The 14,624-nt window shown below is 37.9% G+C and overlaps 1 protein-coding gene across 3 annotated transcripts in view; it reads left to right on the top strand.

Annotated features, from left to right (window-relative positions):
- Nucleotides 1-14,624, top strand: part of asic1b (acid-sensing (proton-gated) ion channel 1b) — a 302,609-nt gene that overhangs the window by 195,999 nt on the left and 91,986 nt on the right. The gene's annotated exons all lie outside the window — the stretch shown is intronic.

Consider the following 14,624-nt stretch of genomic DNA (forward strand, 5'->3'; position numbering starts at 1 on the left):
TAACCCCTACAGTAATCAATGGTGTTTTTGCAAGGGCCATATTAACAGTTTGCTATTACATACCATGGTAGGTTGGTAATCTGTAGACCTTAACAGTGAAATAATTGCTTTATATAATATAAAACCCGCTATTTACCAGCCTATCTTATAGTTTTATATTTATTGCAGAAAAACCTGGCATAATTTGCATCCCAAAAAAGGTGAAAGTCATTTTCCCATTTACACATTATCAGCTCTGCAGAAGTTCACCAATTTACCAGAAAGCTTTCAGTTTTATCAGTTGAAGCCAGAGGTTTGCATACAAAAGAGGGCATCACAGGCAGCTGCAAATGGAAAAAGTTTCCACTATGTGCTTATGGAAGGTCAGACTCCCATTTGAGAAAACAAGTCTTGCTTGGCACTAAATGATCAAGCTGTGAAAAAGGCACCGATACCAAGGTGCACTTCATTTGTTTGTTCCTTCTGCAAAACACCTATTGAGTTTTGAATTATTAAGGGGTTTGCAGTGTGGTAAAGGGCATATTAGCATTCACATTTGAAGAATTGGGTTGCACTCTAGTGTTTATATGAAGGATAGACCCTTTTGGGTAACTATATTTGGGGGTTTAAAAACAGACAGCTGTCTGTTGTTAATGGTTTTACATCTTCTGAGATCTGTAATGCACTTGCTTGAAATCTTATTTGGATGATCTGTAAACACACACATGCATGCACAGATACAGCGTCTTGATAGCCTTTCCGGCTTCTATAATCTGCCTTTAACAGTGTAATGGCTTGCCAAAAAGCCTCATGATGTATCACCTTGCACATTTATCCACTTACTTAGTCCATCAATGATTGTGTTTATCCATGTTAATCATGTTATCGGCTTTGGCGGAGCACTATGAGCAATGGCTACAGAGCATGTTTGCTAATTATTGGTGTGTTAGGATGCTCAGAGCATTTTGAGTTTTGCTGGTAGTTGAATAGGCATCGATCGTCTGAGAGGATATTTAACAGAACTCTAGGTCAGATCAATAGAGGGCTAGACTGTGCCAAGGAGAAGGGCAACTCAGATTTCCATCCGGGGCAGAATTCGAGAAGCTACAGGCAGCGTCAACATCCGCAGCCTCCATTAGACAAGGCTCTGTTTTCATTGTCCAAAGATCGGTTCGTGTTTCATTCTCCTGAGTGCCCCATAACTGCAACAGCTCAATAGACCTTAAAGTAGATAAATGAAAAGGCAACTACTATGGGGACAGACAGTGGAAGACTGGCCTATGGGACATTTTAAATCATGTATCAATTGAAATCACATTGGAAACTTTGCTTTCAGAGTAGCCTCAGTTCTTCACATGATTTCACATGGTTGCATCACATAATTGCTGCAGATTTATCAGCTGTACATTTGTGCTGTGAACGTCCTGTTCTACCAAATCCCTAAGGTGCTCTGTTGGATTCATAGCTGGTGACTGGGGAGGACATTAATGTAAACTGGACTCGCTGTCATGTTCATGGAACCAGTTTGAGATTTGTGCTTTGTGGCATGGCACATTATCATGCTGGAAGTAGCCATTATAAGATGGGTAAATTGTGGCCATAAAGGAATGCATGTGGTCACCAACAATACTCAGATTAAGCTGTGGCAAGCAAACAATGCTCAACTGGCACAATGTGTGCCAAGAAAACATTCCCCACACCATTATACCACCACCAGGTTGACACAATGCAAAGTTAGGTCCATGGATTCATTCTGTTGATAGCAAATTCTGTTCCACAAACTGTTGACACAAGGCAGGTTAGGTCCATGGATTCATTCTGTTGATGGCAAATTCTGATCCTACCATGTGCATGTTGCAGCAGAAATCGAGATTCAGTAGACCAGGTGACAGAGTTCCAATCTTCATCTGTCTAGATTTGGTTAGTCTGTGCACAGTATAGTCTCAGATTCCTGTTCTTGGCTGACAGGAGTGGAACCTGTCAGGGTTCAACGTGTTCTGAGATACTTTTCTGCTCACCATGCTTGTAAAGACTGGTTATTTGACCTACCATACCTTTCTGTCAGCTCGAATCAGTCTGGCCATTCTCCTCTGAACTCTCTCAACAAGGCTTTTCCAGCCACAGAACTGCAGCTCACTGGATGTTTTTTGTTTTTCACGCCATTTTGTGTAAACTCTTGAATGAGCAGGTGCACAGGTGTTTGTATTAAAGTTCCTGGCGAGCGTATATATTGTATATTCCACAATGCAAGAAAGTCACATGATCAATACTAAAGCTTTAACATAGACATACATAGTTCCTCTTCTATAACACGAACTATATTTTATGTTTGTGCTCTATGCATTAGATGGGTCAAAACCTTTTAAATGTTTCATATTTTACAGTTATTTAACCTGCATTTCATCTTTTATACACCACCATTGTGGGATTTCATGCTTGCATATTCTCTACTGTTCTTTTGGCCACGATTACCAAATGTTGAGTAATCTATATAATCAATAGAGTGTATGGTTTTTTTAGTAACTAAATTATTCTCTACATCACCAGAGTCATGCTTTCATGCTTTGTCGCATAATCTCCTTCACATTTTGCACGATCACAGCTTTATCTGTGCTGTCTATTTGGAATTTTTAGAGCAGACGGGTTCTCGGGAGAGCTGACGACAGCAAGCCATCAAATATTAACAAAGCTGCAGCGCAGACATCCTTCTAAAATGTTCCCCCTCAGATTTCTCTGAAGAGGTCATTTTAATTAACTCTTCCTCCTCTGTCAACAGTGGTATAAGTGTGAAATCATTGCTTATAATAGTGAGTTTATGTGACCGGACTCGTGTGAGAATCTTTGAGTTTTGCTAATCTGAAGAGTTTCGTAAGTTCTCTGAACTGTAAGTCTGATTTAGTACAAGAAATTTTGATAATGTTTTACATTAAGGTTCCCTTACATCAATTACAGCATTAGTTAACATTAACAAATGACCAGACTTGTGATTAATGAAGGGAATTAATTTTAAAAAATATGTGAGTGGTTGGTCAAAAGGTCTTGTTTGAGCTTTGAGCCTGCTGCTTGTAGGACAATTAGCTTCCCTTGTGAATAACTACAATCTAAAACCTTTGTCAAGTGTTGATTTATATTTAAAAATCTTTTTTTAATGCTAAACAGTGAAGCTATTAGTGAATTTTAAAAATATGCTTTCACCTGTTGAAAATGTTTAAAATCTAATAAATTTAGCAAACAGAGCCAAGTTATTGATTTAATCAGTGATTATTTCAGTACCAATATTATTTATTGCATATTAAATGAAATGCAAATGAAATCAATAAATAGTAGTTGCTTTTAGACAATCAGTGTGTAAGTAAGTGATGTCTCAATGAAATCTTTAAATGCAATTTTAAAAAGACTTTAAAATGCCTTTACTTCCGGTTGAGAAATGTGTAAAAAAGAAAAATTCAGTTCATGAAAAATATATTTCAGTTCAAGGAAGCCTGTAGTTTTAAAACAATATATGATAGAAAATGTCAAAATTTGAAGATGTGACGAGTTTTACCAGGCCACCACACAAATGAGTTAATGTGTTGCTCATATCAAGTCTGCTCATTTTCTAATGCAAGGCTTGAAAAATGCTCATTTAAATGTGCTTAGGCAGATCTAGCTTGTAGCAAATCGCAATATCATTTGTGCATTTATTTGTGCCTAGATAATATTACAGACTGCCAAAAAACAGGAAACGGATTAGTGCTACTGCTGGAACAGACAGAGATGATCCTTGGGCACTAGATGGTGCCATATCAAAGGCTACTGCTGTGATGGCTTAAAAGTTGGGAGCCAACATCTAACCATAGAAGCACAGATACTCACATAAAGACTACACCAGACATTTACATTTGATATTTTTACCTGAAATTTATACCTGAAATGAAATATACTCTCGAAGCAGTTCACAGCTCAACAGGGTAAATGCATAGCAAGCAAGCAAAAACAAAATGAAAAACAAAAAAGAAAAATTTTAGGGCTGTCCAGCTTTAGTACATTTGTGAGAACTGTTCTGACTACATTTAACTTATATTTAATAATTAGATTTGGTACTTGCTTCTATCCAAAGCAAGTTATAAGTGAAACAGAATTCATGCATCTAATCCATGCATAGAGCTGAGCAACTGAGCTGAGATTTGAACTTAAGGGCTGAGATTTCAACTTCCATGCAATTATTAACAACCTCCAACCTACGAGGTAACACTGCTCATGTGTGCACACTACATATGACATGGATCAAAAACAAGAAAACTTTTTTGCACCATAAATCCTCTGATGTTTTAAAACTTTGCCCACCCTTCTAAATATCAAAATGTGTTATAACACAACTATAAACAAAGAAAACAGTGGTAATGTTAGGTAAATCTTTTTTTTTTTCCAATGGGATGGAATATGATATTCAGCTGTATTCAGCTATATGCAAATGTATTATTGAACTTGTGGGGCAAAGACTGACCACACACATTAACGTAAATGTCAACAATGCATTTACCACATTTATTCATTCATCCTTAGTAACTGCCTGATCAGGATCATGGTGGTTTAAATTAGCATACTAGTTTGTTTGTATTTTGGTAAACTAAATTTTTTTAGAAATTGTTGTGGGCAAAAAAATCTCTATTATCTATTTAAAAACAAAACAAAACAAGACAAGAAAACAAACAAAAACCCTATGATTTAGGCCACTCCCACTTTAGGTTTATCTGAATAAGATACAAATATTTGGAGCATTAAACAGACACAGATGCAGTTAGCTATATTTCTCCTGACTCTTGAGGATTGAGAGAGTGATTGAGTGGCTATTGTGACACTGCGAGGATGGCGAAGGATGAGCTTGTTTTTTTCATTAATGAATGTGAACATCTGTAAGATGGTCAACAATTAAACATGACATGATGTGTTACTGTGTCCTTCAGGGAATGAGGAAGATTCAGAACATATGACCGAACCAGCTGTTCAGTATGAAAATAAAAACATGTTGGCATCTACATTAATTAAGAATTCACAAACCAAAGAGTATTTCTCTATTAAATGGTTTAATGGCCTCATGACTTGTGAAAGTGGGTTAAAACAATTCTTTGTTACCTATCCAATTAACGGTGAATAAAATGCATGAGCTAGCCATGACTCCTGAAGGATGCAGGCACTTATCAGTGGCTAACTGACTCTGTAATTAATTGCTAATGGCTTCTTAATGCTCTAATTTTCAGGATAGGCCTCTGTCTTTGGCATGGAGCCTGTGAGCAATCGTTGTATTTTTCAAAACCAATTTTCAAGTGAGTGATCTTTAATGTTTCAGTGGTTGCGTTTGGAACAGTGGATCTTGTACACACACTGCAAACTAAAAGACGAATAAAAGACAACAGCACCTCATCTTCTGGTTCACGCTTGGCTTCTTTTTTCACATCAGCAATCCTGTGAGTTTTAGAGAATTAAATAGAATGGAGTTAAAAGTCAGCAGCCCTACAGTCCTACCAAGATCATTCAAAATCGTACTGGTGCTGGAGATCACAATGGTGGTTTGGTGCTGGAATGTGTGGTCAACGCAAATGTCATAGGTTTGCATCTTAACTTAAAAACCAAGTGTACACATAATTGACTGTATTCAGTGTGCATAATGAGGAGTTAATAATGAAACTGCGCACATCAACATTTAGACTTCAGGCAGAACTACAGACTTCAGTGCTATTCAGACTCAGTTGAGTGAGAATTACGCTCGCAGAACAAAGTTTGCCCAAAAAAAAAAACAGAGGCATGTCTCAGATTCTGACCTTGACCTTAAGCCCATTTTTCTTGTGCGATGTCGGCTCGAGCAAGGAGCAGTATTAAGTCCCGTGCCACTGTCTGACAGTTTGATGCAACCATGATGTCTTGTGGACATTTGTGTTGAGCTATAAATACACTCAGAAAGACTCCTATTAGTCTTTTTTCACATTTAAATCGTCTTTTGCTTTTATGTTACATCGTATTACATTTGACAGCAAAGAAAAATAAACATGATCTGCTTTTTCAGTCCACATTTTCTATCCCTTAGTTTTTCAGGCTTAAGGGCAAGTGCTTGTGTTTAAAAGTGGTTGAAAACCCTGTCTCTGATGCTTCTACTCAAGAAAAATCTGGCAACCTTGAAGGCATGACATACACACAGGTACTTTTAATAATCTGAATGGACTGCCCAGAAAATCAACAAAGTACCCGCATAAACCAACTCTGAATACAAGGAACTTTCCTCATTCCAGATGGGCTGGTTTGAGTATTTCAGGAACTGCTGATCTCCTAGAATTTTTCGCACACAATAGTTTCTAGAGTTAACACAGAAGGGCGAGAAAAATAAAAAAAATCCAGCGAGCAGCAGTTCTGCAGGTGGAAATGCCTTGTTGATGAGAGAGATCAGAGGAGAATGGCCAGACTGGCTTGAGCTGACAGGAAGGCTACAGTAACTCAAATAACCACTCTTTACAACCATGGTGAGCAGAAAAGCATCTCAGAATGCACAACACATTGAACCTGAAGGCAAATTGGCTAGAACAGCAAAAAAACAACATCAGGTTCCACTCCTACCACAGCCAAGAACACAAGACTGCATCCTCCATCCATCCATTATTAAGCCAAAAGGAGCTTCTGTGCCATACACTGAAAAAAATGGTATAGTGGTAGGCAGTCAGATTTAAGAAAAAATATTACGTATAGTTTACATAAAAATATTAAGTTTCTCATCCAAATGTGATTTCATTGCTTACGCTAAACTTAATTTAAACAAGTTTCTGATTACTAGAATGAATTATGTATAGTAGCCTGGTCAATTAGCATTAACATAAACTAATTACATTCTTGCGAGGATGTTGTCACTGACAGGAATAAATGACTATACTATTAAATTAACATGATTAAAACAAGCAGTGGTAATGTGGCTGTAGCAGCACACCAGTGACCTTGGTTTGAGCCTCAGCACAGGTGAGAGCACTAAATTTGATTTTATTCAGGGCTTTGAAAATACATGATCAAATCATGTTGGATATATGAAAACAAATTGTGTTAATGTAACTCAATTTAATCATGTAGAACCGATGGACACGTTTGAATAAAGTAAACTCAATGACCTTTTTTTTTCAGTGTACTGCATGCTCTCAGTTTCAGAATCAACTATTTCAGCTGAAGCTCCAGCTAATCCACATGAGTGCATTTTAAGAATTGGTAGAAATAGTGTAATATCATGCAGAGATTTATTATTTTGCACATTTATTGCACTGATTTATTGTCATTAACAATATAGCCTAAAAATGTCATCTGTAGCCAGTGTATGGCTGTTGGTTGATGTGTGGTTTGACTCATTCTTTGCTGCACAAATAAAACAGTCTAAGAAAAGCTATGTCCTGTAACAGTCCTGTAACTATGGAAACAACAATTAGTCAACTAGTCAATCTTTTTATTTTCTGGTTGACTACTAAAAATTGGCACCAACAATCATGCCAGGGTCAAAATCACTGAGATCACATTTTTCACCATTCTGTTGGTTGATGTGAACATTACCCGGAGCTGCTGCTTCATTGCACTGCTGCTGCCACACGATTGGCTGATTAGATAATTGCATGAGAGAGTAGGTGAAAAGCTGTTCCTAATAAAGTGCTCAGTGAGTGTATTTCTGCTGTTGTAGCACATATGCCTCAAGTTTTCATGTGTCACGCATTCTGAGATGCTATGGGTCATTTCATTATACTCCACAAATGCTCTTCAGAAGACTCCACTCTCTGTCTCTCTCTCTCTCTCTCCCTTCTCCTTCCATCAAGAACAAAATGACTACTTTCTAGATGACCCGTATTATGCCTTGAGAGAGTCCAGCTGAATGTGCTTATTGAGCATTGAGCATGAAAAATATCAGCACTCTTTTGATCTCACATCATTAATGTGAAACCAAGCACATACATCCACCTACATACACAAATCCATACACCTTTACCATCTTTATTCACTTGGTGTTTCAAAAGACAAAGTATAAAGTTCTGCTCTCACACTATATATCCCTCACTCTCACTCACACACACACACACACACACACACACACACACACACACACGCACACATATCTCCCCCAGACCTCACACAGACATGTCTTGCCTCATTGCCTCATTAACCCTGTCTGGCTGACAGCTTCCTGACATGAGCATCCTGTTTTCTGAGATCTGCCTTCCTCCACCCTCGTCTTTTACCAAGTGTTATGGAAAAACGAGTGAGTAAGGGTAAAAATGGTCAAGTAAAAGAGAAAGGAGATGTTATTAAAATCTGCCTGGGAAGGTTTTCAGTCATCCAGCTCATTTTATAATGTAGAAAGACTTCTATAATAAAACGGCTGCCCAGATTCAAGGGTGGTTGTTCCAGTTTGATGTACAGTGATCTTGACAGTTTACCACTGACTGTAGCTCATCTGTTGTGGTCCTTAAAGCTCCACTTTTTCCTGTCTACCAATAGAGCAGATATTATTTGGATGGTGGTTCATTCTCAGCATAGCAGTGTCACTGAGTTGTGGTGATGTGAGTGTATATTAGACATGTCGCTCAAAAATCTCCCATAGATTGTCAACTGGGTTGAAATTTGATGAGTGTGAAGGACAAAGCATATGCTTTACCCCATTTTCATCCTCATCAGACCATTCAGTGAATCCTTGTGTCCTGTGGATGAGGGCGGGGCCTCCCTGGAAGAAACCACGCCCATCATGATAGAATTGTTTGTTCATAGGATAATATAAAGGTGATCAGTCAGATTAACTTTGTTTGGACTTCCCTCTAAGGGGATGAGTAGATCCAAACTATACCAGTGTTTACTTACTTCTTCTTATATAAACTCATTTCCAGGGATTATATTAGGTATGCTTCCTGCTTGCTTTGACAATTAGTTTAAATTGCTGAGTAACCTCTGAAGTTCACTTACGGCTAATTACTGTACATTAAGGTAACTGCAAACACCCATTAACATTCAGACAAGCTACGTACACATATAAATGTCAAGTAAAACCTGTCATTTTCTTTTTGATTACCTTGTTTTATTGCTGTCACACTGAGCAAATGAGAAATAATAATCCCTCCTGTAGCCACATGTCAAGACAAAAAGCGAGAGCTGCAAGACATGTTGAAAAGGCCTTTAGCTACAGAGACAGGAACATGGTTTCTCAAAGGTATAACATTCATGTTTCTCGATTTTTTTTTTTGGAAAATCTCATGGTCCAAGGGTTGCACATATAGATGCTTACCTTTTCCATGCTTGAGATCAGTCAGAAATGACTGCTTTGCCCCTTCAAATAAAGGAAAATTCTATAAAGGAAGAAAAGAAAAAAGTGGTAAAAAGGTATCTCTTTCTTTGAGTAAGATATAGGTCTATTGTGTTACAGCTTAACTACATATGAGAAAGGTTTTGTGCAAAGCTTTGTGAAGTTTTGTATTGGCACTGCATCACTATAGATTAGCAGCCAGTATCCAAACCATTTACCAGACATATCTATGTGTTTAATTCCACTGACTTTTCATAAAGTTCATAAAAGATCTATTTCAAAGAAGCTTATTGAAATGAGACAATTCAAACACAATCATGGGCCAAGAAAAGCTTTTTAATGAGCTTTCTAAATGCTTAAACAAGTCTTAATTAACACAGTCAATCAGCCTGCTTTCACTGCACTAACTCAACCCTACTTCTTACAGCAGTTTAATACTAATCAATGATAATTATATAATCACATGCTAATGTCTGCACAAATATGTGAGAGATTGTTGTTTTCACCTTTTTCAGCTCTTTGTGAAGGAGAACCAAAAGAAAAGAATTTAACTTGACTATTTTATTTATACTGTGTGGTGGATGCACTGTCCTCCTCGCTTTTCTAATGCCTGCTGTACCCTTGACCATATGCTGTACCCTTGACCAAAACAATCAGAATTTTGTCAAACAGATTTAAATATTTTCTGCCAGCTTCAGCTACGTAGGCTTCGGACAACTGCGGTCCAGGTGTGGACCATTGTAGCAGACCGAACTGAAAAATATTTCTTCTGTATGAACAATTCCTGTAGTTGAATGACTCCAGATTTCTAAACATGAAGCAGAACAACTTCAATAGCAGATCTTCTGTTGCAGTTTATCTAATCACATGCATTTATGTAAGTTATTTAGCTCAACGCAGCTCATCAGACCAGAGACTAGCTACAGGGCTAGAGACATTAGCTCAGAAAAAGAACTTTTCATAGTTTTTATAGAAATGTTTTTTTTTTCATTTTATTTACGCTCTCCAGTCTGATTAGTGAAGTGAAAAAAGTCAGCAGTGAAAGGAGAATGTTTAAAGACAAATGGACAGAGAAGTATGCGTTTATTCTCAGGGCATATGTCTCATGTATTCAGAGTACTTGGTGCTAGTCAAAAGCTTGAACATGAAGCACCACTAGAAACAAAACAGAACCACTTCAAATTGTCTTATTTATAGCTGTAAACTAATCATTAATGGTTAAACATTCAAAGGTAGACATTCAGTCATGTTAGTTCCTTTGTAAGTAAGGAATTTTATGAAGCTAAATATTCACAAATTTTAGTTAAATACCCCTGACATGCCCATTACATTTCTTAATTTGGCTGATGCTTTCATCCTATTTACAAGGCCAACTCCACTGCCAGTGTAGAGCTAAACAGCCGAGGTTTTAAAGCCTTGCTCAAGGGCCGAAAAATGACCATCTGACAGTACTGGGATTTCAAAACCTTCTGGTCCCTAAATATCCATTCTAGCACTGTCACCTTCAAGCATGAACACATGTCCATCCCAATTTCTCAGACTTGAACAGTTTATCTTGATTACTTAGGCATATGTTCTGTCAGAACGAATTTCAAGATTCCAATATTATGATTTTTTTCATAATATTTATATATTTGAAAGAAAAAACAGTGTTAAAGAACTTTTAATCACTTCATATAACACATTTCATAAACTTCTGGTCCAAATGATGCAAGCCAGTTGACAGTTAAGCAGTAAACATATTTATATTTACCATTTTTGCTGTTACTATTTCACTGATAATTATATGGATTACAGGCGGCTAAGGAAATGTAAAATCTAGCTAAATATTAGCAACAAGTACATTTTATTATGTCTGAATAAATACACAGCAAATCTGAACCATTTAGATTTTTGATAAAACTATTAAATGATAATAGAAAACAACAGAATTGGTGTATGCAATATGAACAAATAGTGTAGCGCTACTGGGTTAGTTTCGATCTGGGTGTGGCATTATACAGTTATAGGCTGATTAATATTCTGATGCACCTGAATACTAAATAATTTAAGTTTATATGCCATTTTTAAAGGAATTTGACAGCCTGAGCACACTCATTCACTTGCTCACTGAAGGAATAGTATATAGACTGTAGGAATCATTTGAGAATTGAGAAGAAGAGAAGCAGGAAGTGGATGTTCTCGTTCCCTGAAATACAGTAGGTGCTTCTATCTTTCTGTTCCACCCCACCGCCCACCCCCCAACACACACACACACACACACACACACAGACACACACACTGCAGGGCTTGTTTCATGTTTCATTCGTTGTGTCCATCCTGCCTATACAACCTTAATTTCTCAGCAGTCTCCCATGAAACAACCAGCTGCTTCTGCTTCTGCTTCTCTTCTTTCTGCAAAGCTCATCAAAGTGTGTGTGTGTGTGTGTGTGTGTGTATAGGGCCTTAAATGGCCTTGAAGCCTGCAGACAGAGAAACAACTTGTGCTTAAACAGCAGATCATATCCACGATTATTCTCCAGACTGGCACATTAAATCTCCACCTGCTCCCCACTCACGCTGACAAGTATTTGGCAGACAATCTTCTCCACCAGTGGTGTAGAGTGAAAATGCATTTTAGTTAAAGTCTACTGCTTTGGGCAGGACTTCTCAGCTCTGGTCACTGGACAGTTGGACTAGTGCAGTTTGATCACACCTGATCCAACTTGTTAAAGCAGGGGTAATGAACTGGCCTCATCAGCCTCACGCCCAGCGTTGCAGGGATAGTCTCTGAATTCTTCACTAGCGTTTACTGAATGAATGAATTAACTTAACTTATTTATAGCCATAAACTAATCAGTAATGGTTAAGTTTAGTTGAATACTCCTGCATTAGGGCCTTGATAAATAGCTGATAAGTTGAATTATGCAACATGGCCAGAATGGAGGAGGCCTGGCATGCAGTTGGTGTTCCAGTTCAACCCATAGATGTTCAGTGGGGTTGACGTCAGGGCTCTGTGCAGGCCACTCGAGTTCTTCTACACCAACCTTGGCAAACCATGTCGTTATGGACCTCACTTTGTGCACAGGTGCTTTGTTATGCTGGAACAGGTTTGGGTCCCTTAGTTCCAATGAAGCGAAACTGTAATGCTACAGCATACAAAGACATCCTATACAATCGTGCGCTTCCAACTTTGTGGCAACAGTTTGGGGAAGAAGCACATATGGCTGTGATGGTCAGATGTCCACACTCTTTTGGCCATGTAGTGTATGTATGTGTCAGCAGTAGGGACAAGTTTGAACTCTACAGGGCAATGGGTATCCTGGACTGGATTTGAGGAAAGCTGATTTTTTCCTGGACTCGAGGCAAATTTTTTGATAGATTTGGCTGTTTTGCAACTTAGGTACAGTTGAGCTACCCTTAAATATGATGGTCCAGTGTTCCTTCAAGTCAAGGGTGATTGAAAGCCCCTGCTCCTGGGACTGAGCATTAGATAACTTGATTGGTTTTACTTGTCATGTTACTTCCTGTTTCAAATTTCACAGTGTCAGAGAAAAGGATGTTGTGGAAAGGAGATTTGCAAAAAGGGTGTAACACAATGCCACTGCCTATATCTGTATCTGGTTAGTGGTCTAAATATCCATTTCTATATGGATTTAGTGGGCATGTCTTTAACTGGAAGGTTTTTTTAAATTAAATATGAACTCTTTGCATCCAAACGCACTGGAAAAAAAAAACAAAGGTAAAATGGCAGCACTATCAGTATGTTCTGTGAATTCTGGCTCTTGCAATTCCTCAACCTCAGCTGCATCACTCAAGTTCATAATTGGTCACAACTTGAGATACTTGTGTGTGTGTGCGTGTGTGTGTGTATTTTTCTTTTTTTCAGTTATTATTCTTGTTTGTATCTGCCTGTAATTTTTTCTAACCCCACAACCCTGTTAGTAAGGATACTGTAAATGCGCTGCATGTTCATGTTGTCTCTCTTTGTCTCTCAGGCTTCATATCTAACCACTCACTCATTCCTGCATGAAAGTAAAACCCTCCCGTTCATGCACCTTTTTTAGTTGGGTCCTGCAGGATCCTAGACTAGGATCTCTAGTCTCAACCAGATGTGAACCTTTTCTGTCAAGGTTTCTGTTCGTATCTGTATTTACATCCATTTAGGACACATTATCTGTTCATTCCGAATAATGTATTCATATTCAGTTACATCCCTAAAGTGCGATGGAGACAGTGCCTTCTTGATATATGGAGTGAAGTCTGCAAACACTAATGACTGCATCTCGTAAAAATACAGATTTTTTTTTTTTTTTACAAGCAACCAGCTTTATCTAAACTCTTTACCCAAGTCTCTGATTTGTGTCACTAAAAGAAACAGCAATTAAATTTACCCATGTTATGTCAAATGAGAAGTCTTCTAGAAGCTTGAATCCAAAATAAAATTCTAAGGGTCATGTACAAACATTATAATGCCATTTAGCTCAGGCTGAGAAAATTGGGGGCTGGGCTTTGACATATAAATGGGGAAAGGTCATAACAAATAAACAGGTCAGACTAGTAACATTTTGTACACTTTTCTGGCTATAAGCTTCAGAAACTGTCTCTCTGTAGTTCTGTATAAACACGCTTGTGTTTGCAGTAGGAAAAATAACTCTTGAACACTGTGACACAATGAGCTCTTCGGAGGAAGGTATACTCGCTGGATTGAAAAACAGTTAGTTACAAGAAAACATTTTGGACACCTGAAACCTCTGTCAAATGGCTGGTAAGTAGGCATTTCTTGCCCATGTTCATTGACAAAATGTACTAGACTCTTTGGTGAATGTTTAAAAAAAAGTGTTTGAGAGTTCCCAAGGGTATAAGCTGTAATTGTAGTAAGTGGACCATCACTCCTTGTCTCAAATCTCATAAATCTCACTGTTGTATAAAAGAAACGTTCTTGACACTTCCTAAAAGTTATTTTCCTATTCAGTATGTAGGCCAAGAAGCGTTATTTTCCACAGTGGAATCAATAAACTTTCCACCAAAGCGTTTCACTGACTTTACTATTGGCAGTATAAATGAAGGGAAATTAAACTCCCTCTATGGTTTGTGCACTGTGCTCTAAATCAATGATGAATGCTTTTCTCTCTGAGTTACCCACCAGCTGTAAATGCTGTTATTTCCACACCATTTTCAGCAGTTAGTTTTCAGAAGCAAGCTTTTTCCTTCACTGAAACGAGATGCCTGGCAATTGTTTAGTAACCAGCCTTAAAGATTTATTGTCCATCTGTGTAACCTTCCATGATTCTCAGGTGGTTGAATATTTGTAGGATTTATATGGAATTATCACTGTAACCAGCAGATGAACTGATAAAATTTTGTAATTGATCCA

The sequence above is a fragment of the Pangasianodon hypophthalmus genome, chromosome 20 (genome assembly GCF_027358585.1).
Source record: "Pangasianodon hypophthalmus isolate fPanHyp1 chromosome 20, fPanHyp1.pri, whole genome shotgun sequence".
In the NCBI taxonomy this organism is placed as follows: Eukaryota; Metazoa; Chordata; class Actinopteri; order Siluriformes; family Pangasiidae; genus Pangasianodon; species Pangasianodon hypophthalmus.